This window comes from Mustelus asterias, chromosome 6, assembly GCF_964213995.1.
Source record: "Mustelus asterias chromosome 6, sMusAst1.hap1.1, whole genome shotgun sequence".
Lineage (NCBI taxonomy): Eukaryota > Metazoa > Chordata > Chondrichthyes > Carcharhiniformes > Triakidae > Mustelus > Mustelus asterias.
In genome coordinates this window covers 114,115,200-114,135,171 of record NC_135806.1, presented here as the reverse complement: position 1 = coordinate 114,135,171, position 19,972 = coordinate 114,115,200, and the positions used below count along the sequence as shown (strand labels likewise).

Sequence of the window (19,972 nt, the reverse complement as noted above, 5' to 3'; positions counted from 1 at the left end):
GGTGGTGGGAATCTGGAATGCACTGCCTGGGAAGGTAGTGGTGACCGGAAACCTTATAACCTTTAAAAAATATTTGGATGAGCACTTGAAATATCGTAACATTCAAGGATATGGGACTAGTACAGGAAGATGGTAGGTATTGTCAGTGCAGACTTGATGGGCCATTGGACCTTTTCTGCGCTGCATCAGAACTTAGTCTCTGTTGAGAAAGAAGTTCCGGTCTGTTTCGGTCTCCCCCTGATATGCAAAACCTCTCACTTCTGGTGTCATTCCAGTCAATCTTTTTCCACTATTGGCGATGCCTGGATATGCTTTTTACATTATGTACATTATATAGAACAGTACTGTTCACAATACTCCCAGTACTCCCAATGTGGTACAAATACAGATCTACGCAGGTTTAGCGTAACTTAATGGAATAATTGAATAACACAGTACAGAAGGAGACCATTTCAGCCCATCTAATCTCCGCCCCCCCTCTCAACAAGCAATCCAACTGGTCCCACTCCTCCACTCTTATATCCCAGAATTTCTTTTCTTCTTCAACTATTTATCCAGTTCCTTTTTGAAGGTCAAGGTGCCTCTGCTATCTTTTTCCTAATATTCTTTAATATGCACAGATGCATACCCGACATTTTATCCACTCATAAGTCTGATTATCTCCCAATTTCTATCTTAAATGCCTTGTATCTTTTCTTCTAATGTCCTGTTCTTCATGTTAGTCTCCTTGGTAAGTACCAAAGCAAAGTAGTTATTTAATATTTCTGCCAGTTTGCTGTCATTACCTGTGAGTTTTTGAGTGTATCGCTTAGTATCTTAGAAGAATCTTAGAAACCCTACAGCACAGAAAGAGGCCATTCGGCCCATCGAGTCTGCACCAACCACAATCCCACCCAGGCCCTACCCCCATATCCCTACATATTTACCCACTAATCCCTCTAACCTACGCATCCCAGGACACTAAGGGCAATTTTAGCATGACCAATCAACCTAACCCGCACATCTTTGGACTGTGGGCGGAAACCGGAGCACCCGGAGGAAACCCACACAGACACGAGGAGAATGTGCAAACTCGACACAGATAGTGACCCAAGCTGGGAATCAAACCCAGGTCCCTGGAGCTGTGAAGCAGCAGTGCTGACCACTGTGCTACCGTGCTGCCCGTATAGTACATATAGTATGGAATAGTAGCACTATTTCTATCCAGATTTTTGTTCTGTAAGTTGTTTCAGTAAAATACTTTACTGTTTGTTTTTAGATACTGTTATAATTTACGTTTGCTGTTTTTCTGGGCGTTCCCAGTTGTTTATTTGACCTCTTCCCAAACCGTTTTGTATCCCCTTTTGTCACCCTGTCCCTTGTCTCTGTACTCAGTGTGTAACTATCGCTGAAATTTTCCTGGTGTTTACCCCTTTGTGTTTCCCGATGGTGAGGGGTACATTCAAGGTGAAGCCCTGTTGACAATGGTGGGACCATAAGGCCCTGCCACCAGCGGGCGGCACGCCACTTCCTGCGACCGCAAAACATGCCGCGGAGGGAGAGGAAAATCCCACTATCTTCGCCACTGCAAAACACGCCGTGATTGTGTGTGTGTGTGTGTGTGTGTGTGTGTGTGTTGGGGGGGGGGAAACAGAAAATCCCACCCTCCATTTGTTTAGTTTAGTTTAGTTTATTTATTAGTGTCACAAGCAGGCTTACATTAACACTGCAATGAAGTGAAAACCCCCGGTGCCTGTTCGGGTACACTGAGGGAGAATTTAGCCTGGCCAGTGCACCTAACCAGCACATCTTTTGGACTGTGGGTGGAAACCGGAACACCTGAGGAAACCCGTGGGGAACATGCAGACTCCGCACAGACAGTGATCTAAGCCGGGAATCGAACCCGAGGCAGCAGTGCTAACTGGCCAGATGCAGCAAAATGTAAATTCCTATGTTCATAAAATTAATCAAATACACTGTATCACATTAAATATAATTACAATAATTGATTAATTTTCCCTGCTGGTTTATTAAAGAATACCATCTATGTTTCGTAAATATAGAACTTCTTATGAATTTAGAAGCAACAGGGGCTTTTTGAGAAGGTATGTTTTGTAATGTCAGTGTTTTTTCCAAACTTTTAGCCGCCACCTCTGCCCATTACCCTAAATTAAAAATGACTGCAACACAAGATTTGCCATGTAACCACTCCAATTAATGTATCTGCTTTTCTCAGTCTCACTGTTTTGTAGTTGAGCTCATGCTCTTTATCATAGATGAAATCGCTCAATCCAACTATATGGCCTGTATCACACCTCTGCTACAAAGTGCACAGTGGTTAGCACCGCTGCCTCACAGTGCCAGGGACCTGAGTTTGATTCCTGGCTTGGGTCACTGTCTGTACGGAGTCTGCTCCGGTTTCCTCCCACTGTCCAAAAGACGTGCTGGTTAGATGCATTGGCCATGCTAAATTCTCCCTCAGTGTACCCGAACAGGCGCCGGAGTGTGGCGACTAGGGGATTTTCACAGTAACTTCATTGCGGTGTTAATATAAGCCTACTTGTGACACTAATAAATAAACTAAAACAATGAAAAAACTCCACAGAATAAGATCAATTCTTTTGAGGTTTTCAGGGTAATTTTCCCACTGCTTTCTGCTCCCCATACATCATTGGTTCCCTCGTTACAGATTCTGTCTCTCTCTCTCTCTTTCAAACTTCGCCTTCATCTAAAAAAAAAGCCTAATTTTGACATCTGCGTCCAAACAAGCTCATGTTCCATCCTTCCTCTCGCAAGTTCTTGTTGCCTAGCAGACCCATATACATAGAATCATAGAATCCTACAGTGCAGAAGGAGGCCATTTGGCCCATCGAGTCCACAATCCCACCCAGGCCCTGTCTCCATAACTCCATGCATTTACCCTCGCTAGTCCCCCTGACACGAAGGGGCAATTTAGCATGGCCAATCGACCTAACCCGCACATCTTTCCTGTGACTCCATATTTTAATCTCTCCAACCTCCGCCTTCTCAAGAAAGGACAGATAAACTACTGACCTTGCTCACATCCCAGAAACAAATTGGGGAAAAAAAAGATTCCATTATTCCATGTCAGTCAATCAGCCTTAACCAAAGTTACAAATTACATTTGCTGTGACTGTGATGACTCTGACTTGTATTCCCACATTCCCTTCATGGTTAACCACACCAATCTTCTGCAGTGTCTTTTTTCCGCTGTCCAGTACAGTGCCGCTCCCCTTGCTTGCTTCCACTCTTACCAATCCAATCAGAACCAGAGCATGACCAGGAATGGCTTCTCTGCAATGTGACCTCTCAGATCTGTCTGTCGCTTTCTCTTCTTCCTAATGTACATGCTCCCCTCAGCAATATCACCTATAAACATGGGAGTCAGCTTCCACATGTACAGTGACGACACCCAGGACTCTCCAACACCCCTCACAAACTACCTGCCGTCTGTGTTGCTAGTTTGCTTGCCTGCTCAGCTGGTATCCATATTGGGCAAGCCCCAATTTCCAATTGTTGAACCTTTTTAAGACTGGAGTCATTGGGCTGGATTTTTAAGGAGGCGGCAGGAAGGATATTAATATTTATTATTTGTTTATATTTATTAGTGTCACAAGATTTACATTAACACCGCAATGAAGTTACTGTGAAGATCCCCTAGTCGCCACACTCTGGTACCTGTTCAGGCTCTTTCTGGACACAGCCCCTTTGCATGATCGGGGTATTCCCAAACTCTGATTGATCCTGGCAATGCAAGATCGGTTTTTGATTGGTTTCTTAAGGGCGGTGGCCACCTATTTATATTATTTCCTGTTATCTCCTGACTGGCACTCTCTAATGTGTCCATTACTTGTAGGACAGTCCCTCTCGTTACAGCTTTTCCTGTTACTTCATTAAATTTTCTGGCTAATGCAGCACCTTGAGATAGTTTCTGCTTGTTTGTGATAAGAAATAATAGATAGTAGATGATGTCATGAAACTTCTGAGCTCCTTGTCCCTGGTGCCTGACTGATGTTTGGGTATCAACATTGTGTGTTCTGTAGCACTCGCATTACAGATTATCCATTCTTTTGGCTGAAAGATCTGCTTGCTGGTGTATGTTTTTATAGTGTCTGCGAGTGCTTGGGACAAAGTTAATTAAAAGAGTACAAAGTAGCACACAGCCTTCAACTAACATAGACATTAAACAGTTATGGCATACACAAAATCCAGGCAAAGTTTATATAAAATCAGTGGATAAAGACAATCAGTGTGTTAAAGCTGTGGTAGCAAGATACATTAAAAAAATACAGCCTGTATCAATTGATACATGTTCATAAGTAATAAAGAGTAAAAATAATTCCTGAAGTAAAATTGGTTCTGTATTGTGAAGGAAAGTGACTGCTTCTTCTAAAACACTACAAATTAAAAGACTAAACTAATTTAAAGACATAAGGCTGAAGATTTGAAACCTCACAGTTATGTTCTTCACACAATAAGGCCTTCTAACTCAAGTATTACTGATAAATATTAATGACCATGGTGTATAATAGTTCCATACTCAGCCTTGACTGACTTCACCTCACCTGCTCTGTAATTAAATCGTAGAAGTGTAGCTTTACACCAGCCTCGGGCCATGTGGTGTCAAGCGCGGAGACGAAGGCCCAGCCCCTTGGTTACAAAGCCAATGCGCAGAATGGACCGGACAGACCCAAATCTGTCTTCTTGCTTACTCCAAAAACAAGTTCAAAGTGAATCCAATTCCACAAGAGAGACAAACAGGATCCAAGACAAGGCATTGCATCCACCTTGGGCTTGATCTGACACTTGATCTTAGCCAAAAGGCTGAGAAGAAGCACCCCGGCCAGATGGTGATAGCTTCACCCCTACCAGGATCAACCTTCCCGATCATTGACTTTCCCCTCCGGGTAAGTATTAGTGTTGAATTAACCAGAATGTCATGTTAGGTTAATTGATGTAATATACTTTGAATACTTGATCATTACATACAACTAATCTATAAACCAATTATGAAACATGACCATTCCTACACGTTTGTTTACTGGGGCATTGGTCCAATTGTGATGAATGTCAGGCCCTCAAACCCTCACCCATCAACCCCCCCGATCCATCTCACATTCCTTCAACCTCCAACACTTAAAAGCAGAGAATTACATGAACACCAGTGTACCCGCTGTAAGCTGTGCACACTGGAAAAATAATGAAGGTCACCCATTTACAGTTGGCATCCAAGAATGAAGAGTTGTGGAATACCACCTTCAAAACATTGGGTGAAGTGGCAGCATTCCAGGTAATAAAACCTGAATTAGACATTTTTCTAAGCTCTCATAAATTTGTATTGTCCAATAGAAATCACCAGCTAGCCACAGGTATTGCTCCAGAGACAGAGGCTGGAATTCTGCTCCAGCGGTGAGGAATGGAAAGTGTGTGGCACTGCCACGTACCTGGGGAAAGGCTTGGCTTGCCTTGCACAATCACACAGCCAGCCTGCCAGTTAGAGAAGCAGAGCCATAGGGCTTGGCCAATGGTGCCCAACAGGAAGATGCTAACCTAGTGGTTAGAAATCTTCTTAGAAACCCTACAGCACAGAAAGAGGCCATTCGGCCCATCGAGTCTGCACCGACCACAATCCCACCCAGCCCTACCCCCATATCCCTGCATATTTTACCCTCTAACCTACACATCTCAGGACACTAAGGGGCAATTTTAGCATGGCCAATCAACCTAACCCGCACATCTTTGGACTGTGGGAGAAAACCGGAGCACCCGGAGGAAACCCACGCAGACACGAGGAGAATGTGCAAACTCCACACAGACAGTGACCCAAGCCGGGAATCGAACCCACGTCCCTGGAGCTGTGAAGCAGCAGTGCTAACCACTGTGCTACCGTGCCGCCCGTTAGCTCACGGGGTCACTGATGATGAGCTGCTCTGGGAACACCATCCATTCCCACAAGCCAGCAGTATCACTGTGGAAGAATATGGTCCTTTGGACCTTGGAAACATTTGCCACCCCCTGAACGATGTCTCAGGGCAAGCGATATCCGTGACCCCCCCCTCCTTCGGATATCCAGGACCCACCCTCCCTCAGACATCCGTGACCTACCCTCTATCGGACATCCATGACCCACCCTTGGACATCCATGACCGACTCACCTTCCCTTGGATTCCATGATTGACCCTCGGACTCCATGACTGACCCTTGGATATCTGTGACCCCCCCCTCCCTCGGACAGCCATGACCCACCTTCCCTCAGACAGCCATGACCCACCCTCCCTCGGACAGCCGTGACCCACCTTCCCTCAGACAGCCATGACCCACCCTCCCTCGGACAGCCATGACCCACCCTCCCTCGGACAGCCATGACCCACCCTCCCTCGGACAGCCATGACCCACCCTCCCTCGGACAGCCATGACCCACCCTCCCTCGGACAGCCATGACCCACCCTCCCTCGGACAGCCATGACCCACCCTCCCTCGGACAGCCATGACCCACCCTCCCTCGGACAGCCATGACCCACCCTCCCTCGGACAGCCATGACCCACCCTCCCCCCGGCAGCCATGACCCACCTTCCCACGGACATCCGTGACCCACCCTCCCTCGGACAGCCATGACCCACCCTCCCTCAGACATGGCCTGGAGCAGACATGGCCTCGAAGCAACTCAACCTCCTTCCCCTGTTCAATGACTTGCCCATATGGAAAAGCAGCTCCTACTCGCTCCAAATCCACCTTGAGGACTACGTCAGCCAGACTGTGCCTGCTGTGACCAGCTGTGAAAGTGAAGGCATGTGTTTCACAGTCGCTGCTGACTTTATTGCAAAGCTACCATTCACTTGTTTTTTAATGAGCATTCATGGCATGCTAGAGTGTTACAAAAAGGTCCCTGCCGCTTGCCATCAGGAATCCCAATCTGCCTCCAAGCCCCCAATGACTTAATTCAGAGATTTCATCCTGACATCAGGAAGCTGCTGTTTCCCCTCCCTCCCAACGATGTTCCCCGCTCGCCTCATTTCCCACGACTGGCACCACCATTAGAGTCCACTCTAGGGGATTTTCACAGTAACTTCATTGCCGTGTTCATGTAAGTCTACTTGTAACACTAATAAATAAACTTTAAAAAACTTTAAACAAAGCTTTAAAGTTGAACTAATTTTAACAGAAAACATCATCCATATTCTCACAAAATGGAGATAAATATTCTTCACATGGATATCTATGATGACACAGTGGCACTGTGGTTAGCATTGCTGCCTCATAACGCCAGGGACCCAGGTTCAAATTCAGCCTTGGATGACTCTGTGTGGAGCTTGCACGTTCTCCCGTTATTAGTCACAAGTAAGGTTTACATTAACACTGCAATGAATTTACTGTGAAATTCCTCTACTCACCACATTCCGGCGCCTGTTCAGGCGTTCCGACGCCTGTTCCGACACCTGACATCTTTCAGACTGTGGGAGCAAACCAGAGCACCTGGAGGAAACCCATGCAGACACGGGGAGAACGTGCAGACTCCACGCAGACAGTGACCCAAGCTGGGAATCGAACCTGGGGTCCCTGGCGCTGTGAGGCAGCAGTGCTAACCACCGTGCCACCCCAAAGGTGTGCAGGTTAGGTGAATTAGCCATGGTAAATGCATGGGGTTACGTGGATACGGCAGGGCAAGGGGCCTGGGTAGAGAGCTCTTGCGGAGAACTGGTGCAGACTCGATGGGCCTGTAGGTATTCTATGGATATTAAATAACCAAGGAAGTAAAACACTCACAACGATTAACAAACACTCATAATCTATGTTTTTTAAAATCTTATAATGTTAACAGAAAATGCACTGAAAAAGTTGAAGTACGCTTGCATAAACTGCAGATCTGATAACTAAGATTGCACCCCGATTGAGGAGTAAAGTTTCCTTCTCCTTGTGCAGGTCCCTTTTTGCTTGTTAATTACAATTGGCCTCACCTGGATTCTCAATTAGCCACACATGGCTAATATACAGAACCTCACCATCAGCAACCAGTGGTCTTGATAACACACCGGGGCTGATAGTCTGTAGCCAGGTACTGGATGCACTGTGTCTAATCCCAGTCTGATAGTGTCGAGGTTTTCAGTTTATGCAGCGTGCTCTAACGCAGCTCATGTGAGGCACAATGAGTGCACGGAGCCAGCGTATGAGCAGCGCACAAGATTCTTTGTTGTGATCAACATCCCAAGACATCGAATCATAGTCTGTAATTTTTTAGTAATATATAAAAAGAATGTTGGAAACTTCAAGTTACATTTTATAAAGACTGTTTAGATTGACTAAAGTGTAATGAGTGGAAATGTTCTGACCCGAATACAGGAAATAATTTGCTAATTTTTACATTCTTTTCTGCCAAAAGAAAATAATATAAAAAACATCTAAGTCTGCATTTGACTCCGGAATGTAATAAGGCACTTTTACACGGATGCTATAAGTTTTTGAATGAATACACAGAATCTGTCTGTTTTTCTGGTGTTAGTGTAGCATCCGTTATTGTGTGCTGTTTACATACTCAGTTATACGCTGGTGAGAATTGGATGGATCTTTGCATGTGCGTAGAAATGGATCAACATGTGCTGTGTACAGGATGGGTCGATGCGTGTTGTGTATGGGATGGGTCAGTATGTGTTGTTTACAGGATGATCGATGAGTTCTGTGTACAGGAGGAGTCAATGCATGATGTGTACAGGATGGGTCGATGTTGCTGTGTACAGGATGGGTCGATGCGTACTGTGTACAGGATGGGTCGATGCATGTTGTGTACAGGATGGGTCGATGCGTGCTGTGTACAGGATGGGTCGATGCGTGCTGTGTACAGGATGGGTCGATGCGTGTTGTGTACAGGATGGGTCGATGCGTACTGTGTACAGGATGGGTCGATGCGTGTTGTGTACAGGATGGGTCGATGCGTACTTTGTACAGGATGGGTCGATGCGTGCTGTGTACAGGATGGGTCGATGCGTACTGTGTACAAGATGGATTGAAGCCAGCAGGATGCACACCTGATGATTACAGGTGTGTATGTATGAAGCATCACAATGCATGTGTGCACATAGTGGACTGTGGATACATTATGCACATGCATGCATCGGGGAGGCGATATCCTATTGGTATTATCGTTTGACTATTAATCCAGAAACTCAGCTAATGTTCTGGGGACCTGGGTGAGAATCCCACCACAGCAGATGGTGGAATTTGATTTCAATAAAAAATATCTTGAATTAAGAATCTGTTGATGACTATGAAACCATTGTCGATTGTCAGAAAAACCCATCTGGTTCACTGATGTTCTTTAGGGAAGGAGATCTGCCATCCTTACCTGGTCTGGGCTACATGTGACTCCAGAGCGACAGCAATGTGGTTGACTCTCAACTGCCCTCGGGCAACTAGGGATGGGCAATAAATGCTGGCCAGCCAATGACGCCCGTGCCTCACGAATGAATAAAAATAAAGAAATCCTGGGTTAATGTTAGTGTGTGGGATTGTGTGCTGCATTGGGAACTAACCTGATTCCGCTTTGTGTAATGAGATCCCTCCCAAGTTGTGCAGGGAACTGAACAGCAGTGTTTACCTGCAAATCACATCAGCTGCCATTACTTTCCGTTTCGGTTTCAGCAGTTTCCTTTCCTGGCTTAACATGAAAGCCAGATGATAGTTTGGGAGGACAGCCTGTGCAGCAAGTACACCCTCTGAAGAAGATGAGTGATCTCTGATCATGCTTAATGGACTGAACACTAGCTGGGAACAGTTTTAATTGTTCAACTGCCAGCAGAAAGTAAAACGAAATTTCCTTTCTGTACACCTGCTTGGTTTTTCATTAATCTTCTCATTATTCACGGGCAGGCACTGATTATTGGTCTCTGCACTCCATAGTCCGTCTCTGCGGCAATGGAGCTAATGTGGAAGCAGATGGCAGAGGTAAAAGCAATGTCCACAATTGTGCAATGATGAGACTTCAGTATTATCTTAGCAGTAATGGGTTTGCAGAGTAACGTTTTCTTTGCCATTTTGTCTTGTGGGTGAGGAGTGAGATAGATGTGCAGTAATGTGTTGGTGCCTGGCCAGTGAAGAGAGGCTTTAACAAACTTTACATTTTTTTAATTTGTTGCTGACTGGGCCAACATTCATTGTCCATCCCTAACTGTCCTTGAACTGAGTGGTTTGTGAGGCCATTTCAGAGGGCATTGCTGTGAGCCTGGAACCAAACCAGGAAAGGACGACAAATTTCCTTCTCTAATCGGTGCTACTGAACCAGATGGGTTTTTACGACAATCGATAATGATCATGGGACTTTTAATTCCAGACTTTTATTGAATTCAAATTTCACCATCTGATTTGCACCTGGGTCCCCAGAGCATTATTACCCCGGGCCTCTGGATTCTAGTCCAGTGACAATACCACTAAACCATCGCCTCCCCATTTCTAGCTCAGACCTTTGGTTATGGGTTGACTAATATTTCCATTGCTGCTGAGTGAATCTGAGTGCTGCCATCCTGAGAGTTGCTAAACTGAATTGCCATCTACCTGTCCAGATGCCAGCAGTGTTAGCAAGGCAGCATTTATTGCCCATCTCCAGCTGCCCTGAAGTGGTAATGGCCCATCTGCTGGCAATTGTATAACTGAGGGAATTGCCACTGTCAGTTCAGAGGGTATTAAGAGATAACGAACTGTGGACTAGAGCCCCAGCTCACCACACCAAGTGGGAGTGGCAGTTCCTCTTTCCACAAAGTTGTGTCCTGATCTTCACGCTGCATCTCCACCTTTTCCCCAGTTTTTTTTAATAGGCCATAGCCTTCCTTCAGCCGTAATGATGGCTGGGTGACTTGCCTCCAACGTTTTCAGGATTTGGACCTCTCCGAGTGTCGAGATCTCTGTGCTGCGAATCTCTCTGCAACACCTCAATGTCCCAACTGAATTTGATAGCAAATGTTATTGACTCAGAATCATAGAATCCCTACAGTGGTGGAGGAGGCCATTCGGCCCCATCGAGTCTGCACCGACCACAATCCCACCCAGGCCCTACTCCCGTAACTCCACATATTTACCCTGCTCTTCCCCCTGACACTAAGGTCAATTTAGCATGGCCAATCAACCTAACCCACACATCTTTGGACTTCTCTGCACTCTATGCTGCTCCTGCCACCTGTGCCAAGAGATGAACTTGGAGACCCATTCTCTGCCCCCGATCAATGTGGTTCTGGTCATGGTACAGTGGTAGCATTCTTGTTTCTGAGTTCGTTGTGAATTTGTGTCTTGTCCCGGAGAGTTGACGACTTACTCTCGGCTATGAAGTGCTAAATCCATGTATAAATTTTTATTTTTCCTTTCTTTCTCCTGTCTTCTCCATTCAGACACCCAACCTTTTACACCTTACTGTGTATCTGTCTCACTTCTGACAATATAAAAATGGCAAGAGCTAAGCAACATTACACTATCTCCCCACGACTGTCAAGATAATACTGAAGTACCGTTTGTACACAGTTGTTCACATCAAAGATGATTTCCTGCTGCTACCATCTGTTTTTCCTCTAGCTCCATTTGTATGGGGTTGACTGGAGGTGAAAGGCCCTCTGGATTTCCCCTCTGTCAATCAGTAGAGCACTGAGTAGGGAATTCTGGTCACAGCCCATTACCTATTCCTTCATGACAACTTGGCAAAGTTCCAGTGTACCGTGCCTCATACTGCCAGCTATTGTGTTTAAAATGCCAGGTGGGCACAGATAACAAAGTAGAGGGTGTAATGTGGGGCATTTTGTTTACTTAGGGTGAATATCTGCAACATAGGCTGAAAGGAAATGAACCCTAATGTATTCAGGATTTCGAGCTCATATCATGATGTCTGCGTGGGTTTCCACCGGGTTCTCTGGTTACCTTCCACAGCTCAAAAATGTGCGGGTTAGGTGGATTGGCCATGCTAAATTGACCCTTAGTGTCCCAAGATGTGCAGGTTAGGTGGATTGGTCATGGTAAATGTGCAGGGTTACGGGGATATGGTGGAGGTGGGAGGCTCGAGCAAAGAGTCGGTGCAGACTTAGGTTTAAGTTTATTTATTAGTGTCACAAGTAGGCTTACATTAACACTGCAATGAAGTTACTGTGAAAAATCCCCCAGTAGCCAGACTCCGGCGTCTGTTCGGGTACACTGAGAGAGAATTTAGCATGGCCAATACACCTAACCAGCGCATCTTTCAGACTTGGTGGGCCGGATGGCCTCCTTCTGCACTGTAGGGATTCTATGGTTTTGATTAAAAGGATTTGTTGCTCACCGACAGTTGGAGGACATTAGCACACGCACAAAGCTGTTTAAACTTTGGATTTCCACTAAGCAACTGCTTCATGCGCAAAAAAACCCATGCATTGTTCCCCTGTTTGGAATCTCCTTTCAGACCCTGAATGAAAACTTTGTACCAAACATATTCACGGGCTAAAGGGACCGAGTGCCAAGCTGCTTCTGTCTGCCAGTGCATCTATAGATCTGTACCACTTTTAAATCATTTAGATTGTGTTTATTTGAAAAAAAGAATTCCCTGCCCATCAATCTCAATGTCGTGGATGAAAGTGTTAATCTCATCTTTGGCAAAGCCTGTCTTTTGTAATAGAGTTACCATGGAGTGTAAAACCTGAACAGAATCAAAGTTTAGTAGTGGTGAGGACAACAGCAGCTGTTGTGATATCACAATAGCCTCTATGTTGGTAAGCTGAGCTGGGGCCTCCAGATCATGGGAAAAGAATGCAAAGATAGAGCCAGGAGATTGAAGGGTAGAACTGGGAATAGGGAGATCACGGACAGAATTGTAAATGCTTAGTTGAAAAGATCGAAACAATACGGGAGTTTAAAAAAAAGGGAAGTTAAAGAGAATTGTGCTGATGCTGAACACCTAAAATTAGAACAGAAAATAGTGGGAATTTAATTGAATATTTAAAAAAAAAGATGGAATGGACGGAAAAGTGACTTTACCTGCATGAGTAAAGGGAACTCATTACTTCAACTCTTTGTTAAACAGTTGGCAGGAAGCACCTGTATGCGTTCCCTGCCAGTGTGAAGCTTATTGTTACATACACGGCAGGAAATCCATGGGTTCAGGTGCTTCTTTGAACAAGACTTAGCGGAAAGGAGTCTGGTGGAGGGATTTCGAGAGACCTGAGTATTTTTGTCTCTGGATTCTATTTAGGATTGGATCATTAAAATAAAAAGCTCAGTTAGTTTCATACTGGAATAAAATTACCATCGGGTGAAAGTGAGTGGGTGCCTGCGATTACCACCACACAATGAGTCTCTGAACTGAAGCAGCCATTATGAGCAGGTCATTTGTCGGCCAACACGCGCTTTGCACCAAACAAACAAAACAAATAAAAGTATAGAATCTCTGCTGCTTTTCAATAGGGGCTCTTATTCACTAATTGGGTCTGGAATAACCCAGCCGCCTCCCAACCTCCCCATGCCTTCATTTGGCAGAGGAATGGGAACATTAACAAATATAAAGTATTTCGAGGTCACTGAGGGTTCTCCTCTGCAAAATTCCTGAAGGAACAGCATGAATGCCGAATGTAATTTCTCAAGAGGAGGTGCTTAAATTACAGTGGGAGATCGAAACAATCCTTGTGAAATATTCAAATCAAAATGTCTAACATTTCCTATTATTTACGAGGGCAGCACTAACCCCAGTTCGCCCCACACACACACACGATGCACCCCCCTCCGTCCGACTTGGTGACCACGGCTGAGGTATTGGAGGCACATTGAGCAGGAAGTGAGCTGACAGCCACATTGTGAATGGGAGGTGGTCAGCAAATGGCTCCTGTGTCACTGGCTTACACACTGTGCAAGGAATGATTGTGTTTGTCACGGTGGCACAGTGGTTAGCATTGCTGCCTCACAGCCCCAGGGACCCAGGTTCAATTCCGGCCATGGGTGGCCATCCGTGTGGAGTTTTCACCTTCTCCCCTTGCCTGCATGGGTTTCCTCCGGGTGCTCCCGTTTCCTCCCACAGTCCAAAGATATGCAGGTTAAGTGAATTTATTTAGCTGCCAATGGGACAACATGTATTGCTGCACCAGAATTAATACCTCAGTACTGAGTGCTCCCCAACACTGTCAATGGTAAGCTATTCTGTTGGGAGTTGGCCTATCTAAGTACATAGCCTCAAGGCGGGTTGTGTGCAGGTTCAAGGCCTCACTTGGCTGGGTTTCCTTCATTCAGCTACTCAGTGTGAGGAACATATTAAGAAAACAAGAGGCTCATGCTGGGCAGGGAGAGAAAATTCTCTGGTAACCATCGCTTCCATCTTTGTAACCAATGAAGGCTGGAATTGTGGCGGACACACGCATGGACACACACGCACGGACACACACACAGACATACACGCATGGACACACACGCACGGACACACACACGGACATACACGCATGGACAGACGCACGGACACACACAGACACACACACACGTACACACACACATGGTCACACACACACAAACACACACGGATACACACACATGGTCACAGACACACGCACGGACACACGCACACATGGACACACACTCAAGGACACACACACTCACGGACACACACACACATGGTCACACACACATGGTCACACACACATGGTCACACACACATGGTCACACACACACGGACACGCACACATGGACACACACACACACGGACACACACACACTCTCGCACTCGCAGTTTTGCACTCGCACTCTCACACTCACACACACACTCACACTCACACACACACTCACACTCCGACATACACTCTTCGTTAAATCAGTGACCCAAAGGCCAATTCTAGCCACCCTGGGATGCCCCCTTGTCCCCCTGCTGAGGACAGCTAACTCAGCACAGATGTAAGCAAAGAATCCCGGGATCAGTATGGTTCGGTGACTCCCCACCTTTTCCCACTAGGAAAGGTTTAGTACGATCAGTAAAATAAAACAAAATGGGAGATTGAACCAGCCACTTTCCTGATTTGTACAGCTCAGATTCACATACCTGAATCTTTGAGAGAGCTTTGTACTAAAAAAGAAATCAACCTGAGCTTTCACAAATAAAAGTTTGATATTACAGTGAGTTACATGTCTCTCTGTACTTCTCATAGTATTGACTGCCAGCACTGCTGCCTCACAACACCAGAGACTCAGGTTCGATTCCAGCCCTGGGTCACTGTCTGTGTGGAGTTTGCACATTCTCCTCGTGTCTGCACGGGTTCCCGCAGGGTGCTCCAGTTTCCTCCCACAGTCCAAAGATGTGCAGGTTAGGTGGTTTGGCCATGCTAAATGCTTAGGGTTACAAGGATAGTGTGGGAGAGGGTGGGGGGGGGGGGGGGGTGCGGGCATTGCTGGGGTGGTGGGTTTGGGTAAGATGCTCTCTCTCGGGAGAGTTGATGCGGACCTGATGGGCCGAATTGCTGCTTTCTGCACTATAGGGATTCTATGGACTTCCCAAATGACCCTTGTTAATGCCTTGGAGGTAAATTTTCTGTTTGTTTTATGCTGGTAACATCAGTGCACTCTGAGTGGAATCGGCCAAACCATTGAGAAAGGTTGTGGGAGGGGTTTAAACATTGGTGAGTTATGGCCAAAACCACCACCTTTCATGTTTACTGTGATCTTTTATATTGTTTCAAGATTGAATTCGGTCAAACCAGCTCCAGCCACAAAACTGGCCATGGCTCCAAATCAAAACTGCAACGTTTCACCGATTGCACAGAATCTCGAGGCTCTTTGGATTCTTAGGTGACCAGATATCAGTAGGCACAAAGTAAATATTTATTCATGTCCAAAAAGTAGTTAATTTGCTGACCGTGTATAGCAGCAAATGTGTATATACCAGCGCATGTGTATATACCAGCAAATGTGTGTATACCAACGAATGTGTATATACCAGCGAATGTGTATATTCCAGCGCATGTGTATATACCAGCGAATGTGTATATACCAGCGCATGTGTATATACCAGCGAATGTGTATATACCAGCGAATGTGTATATACCAGCGCATGTGTATATACCAACGAATGTGTGTATACAAGTGAATTTGTGTATTCCAGCGCATGTGTATATACCAGCAAATGTGTATATACCAGCGCATGTGTATATACCAGCGAATGTGTATATACCAGCGAATGTGTATATACCAGCGCATGTGTATATACCAGCGAATGTGTATATACCAGCGAATGTGTATATACCAGCGCATGTGTATATACCAGCAAATGTGTATATACCAGCAAATGTGTATATTCCAGTGAATGTGTATATACCTGCGAATGTGTGTACATACCAGCGAATGTGTATATACCAATGAATTTGTACATCAATCAGTGATTTAAAATTGGGTTACTCAAGGTGGAGGACTGGAGATCCTCATTAAAAATGCTTTCTTTTGGTGAAACACCCTTTACTCGATTGAAGGACTGAAAATGACCATGTTCCAATTGTGCTGGTTCTTGGAAGAATTATACATTATGATTATGCAAATGAAACTTAACAGAACCCAATTTCAAGCACATTTTGAATAAAAATTCCCAATTGCCCTCAAAGTGGAACCCCACCATGTTAGTGGGAGGTTACTTTCGTTTTTATTGTTCTCGAGGGATCTCATGACTACCAAGATTACTTTGCATTCTAGAAATTTCTCATCAGTGTGACAAAGGTTCTGTGTTCTTCTAATAAACATGCACACAGAGCTATGTTAAATTATATCTCAATGTCGAAAGGCGTCGAATGCCTTTTAAGTCTAACGTAGATTGTAGATGTTTAGCCGTCTGCGAGTGCTTAATCTGCGTCAAATTGTTTTAAAACTCAGCTCTCATTGTTGCTGCCTGTGTCTCAACCACTGACTGTCGCAAAATTCCACAACACTGAACCATACTTTTTCCCCCATTTCATATTAGAGTCATAGAGGTTTACAGCATGGAAACTGGCCCTTTGGCCCAACTTGTCCATGCCGCTCTTTTTTGTTAAACCCCGAAGCTAGTCCCAATTGCCCGCATTTGGCCCCTATCTTTCTATACCCATCGTACCCATGTAACTGTCTAAATGCTTATTGTTAGTTCTTGTCTCTCCCTGCCCTGTACCTTTTGTCCCTCCCTCCTTCCTGTGCGGAGTCAGGATTTCAAAAACAATTATATAAAAAATTACAATGCAGGAGATAAAAACCAAACATTTCTTGAATTAAAATAAAACTAATTATATGTTCTTGCTCAGCTCCCAGCACTAGAAGTGGAGGAAGCACGCTGTGAAGCTTAGACGCGTGACATCTGAATTGTGTTGCGTAAGGTTAGGTGAAACAGCTTGATTTATATAACGGCTCAAGTATTTCTTTAATTGGGAATGTGGTTGACGCACAAGTTTTACTGCCACATATTTTATGTCTGATGTAAACAGCGGCGTAGAAACTAATGCAGAAGAGTCTTAATCTGTGGTTAAGGTCAACTGTGAAAATCAGCAGAGTCTTAGGCTGAAATTACCAATGTGCTTCATGCTTCAAGACCTTCTTTGGCAGATATCATTTTATACTGGGGAAAAGGTGACCCTGGACCAGTTCAGGCAGATCAGAGGGCAAAGGCAGCGTTGAATTTTTCAAAGCGAGTATAAAAACCTCACAAGCATTATGGTTCAGGTCAGAAACTCCAAAGTGTTTTATGGAGCCCGCCTGGATCATAAGTTTTGCAATTTGAATTTGGCTAGGATAAGCATGAGATGTTTCACTTCAGGTATAGAACATAGAACATTACAGCGCAGTACAGGCCCTTCGGCCCTCGATGTTGCGCCGACCAGTGGTACCAATCTAAAGCCCCTCTAATCTACACTATTCCAATATCATCCATATGTTTATCCAATAACCACTTGAACGCTCTCAACGTTGACGAGTACACCACTGCTGCAGGCAGGGCATTCCACGCCCTTACTACTCTCTGAGTAAAGAACCTACTTGATATGATTGAAGTGACCCACTAGGGAGCTTTCATCAAACAAAGTTTATTTAAGAATATAGTTAACATGTATGCTAAGAAAATTAGCAAGAACTTTTATCAATTACAAACAATAACAAAACAACAACGCCAGTGTATAACCCTTAATGAACATATCACATGATGTTCCAATCAAAACCAAAATCCAATAAACGAAACCCTTTCACTCACTGGTTTCACTCACCGGACGTAGAACCGGGAGAACCTTCTGTCAGTTTTGTGGGAGAGGCCCAAAGGAGTCCCTTCAGACACTGAACAAGTCTCCCCCACATTCCACGCCCCCCCAAGTCACTGACATAACAACTTGTGGAAACAGGTCTTCTTTACCCTGTCAAAATTGTTCATCATTCTGAACCTCAATAAGGTCACCTCTGCTCCAAGAGAATCAGCCCCAATTCTCTAACCCTTCCTTGTATCTAAATGTCCTCATTCCTAATATCAGTCTCGTTAATCTCCTTTGCAATCTCTCTAGGGCTTTAGCATCCTTTCTGAAATAAGGTGCCCAGAACTGAACACAGGCTGCATTAAATCCTGCCCAATGTTTTAGATGAATGGCCTATCATCGGAACAGCAAGCTGATTTTGTGTGTATCTGTTTATTCCTCCATCAGGTTTGGGCATCACATCAATTGAGCTAGTGACTGGATTGGTGGATTCTGATGGCAGCTGACTGCTTAGTGGCACAGTGCACCGTAATACCCTGTGGAGTGTGGCGTTCTTGAGGTATGCTTATTTATTTTCCATTTCAGTATTTAAGTTCAAATTATTTTAAGTTACTCAGAATGGTCAAATAATTTATTTGCCTTTAATAGGACATAAACATATTTGACCATGTTCCGGATGTTTTATAGAGGTAACAGTCACCACCTCAGTTGTTGTGAAGTGGGATTCTTGCCCGCTTTGAGAAACACACAGGCATTGATTCGTTTTTTTGTTCTGGGCGGCATGGAGTACTCTTGGGAGGTCATTAAAAAATGTTGTCCTCTTTCCTTGGCCTCCCGATTACCGTTGGGATAACACTGCTATTGGTGCAGACTTCTTGCACGTGTGCACAGATAGGCACAGGTTGTCCACCCTGCAAATTTAAGTGTCACCATCCCGTCAATTCTGGACAGGGTCCATGTCACGTTCCGAAGGTTGACAGGAGTTCCACTCTGTCACAATTCCACCAGTGAAAATCAGACTCCAGGAACTCCCGATTCCCAGTCCATGAACCATAGAAACTGGGAAGATCGCAGAATTGATCCCCAGCCTATTGTGGGTTAGTTGAAATCAGCCAGGATGATAATAGCAGACCCGCACTGAGGCGTTATTGCTCCTGAGTCAGGGAGAGGTATTGCATCCAGTCCTCCTGTTCCTGACCACCATTTGTAAAACCCTCACTGGATGAATCTGTCTGTGGACATTGAGACAGAACAAGACCATGTTCCGCTGTGATGTCTTCCATGATCCAGTAGCCCAATAGCGTTCGCTGTCAAAGTTTCGTAATCACCAACTGGGAAGCTGTAACCCAGCGAGAAATCAAAGCCCACATACCAGGATGGTGGTGAGAAGTCATTCCCAGACGACATCTAGCTTCATGGAGTCATCTGATATCAAAATGTAACTTATTCCTCGCACTCCAAGTGTTCAACCATCCAGTCAATCTTCCTCTCTGTCGCCAGGTCACCTTTTCATAAAAACGCTTTGAGAAAGGGAAACCTATCGGCATCGGTATGTTGCCCAAGACCTTCAGTTTTCAGTGAGTTAGTGCTCTAGGTGCTGCAGGCTGCTGAGGCAAGTTTTTCAAAGCAGCTTTCTCCTCGCCATGCTGAATAACTCCAAAGATGTGCAAGTTGGGTGGATTGGCCACGTTAAATTGCCCCTTAGTGTCCCAAGCTGTGTAGGTTAGGGGGGGTTAGCCATGGTAAACGTGTGGGGTTACGGGGATAGGTCGGGGGGAAAGGTTATCAGACTCGATGGGCCAAATGGCCTCTT

The 19,972-nt window shown here is 45.1% G+C and overlaps 1 protein-coding gene across 7 annotated transcripts in view; it reads left to right on the top strand.

The window, feature by feature from the left end:
* LOC144495090 (LHFPL tetraspan subfamily member 2 protein-like) overlaps positions 1 to 19,972 on the top strand; it is a 192,008-nt gene that overhangs the window by 105,527 nt on the left and 66,509 nt on the right. For all 7 annotated transcript variants that reach the window (XM_078214965.1, XM_078214966.1, XM_078214968.1 and 4 more), the window contains one exon: positions 18,607 to 18,718. The gene's annotated coding sequence lies outside the window, so the exon portion shown is untranslated. The remainder of the gene's footprint in view (positions 1 to 18,606; positions 18,719 to 19,972) is intronic.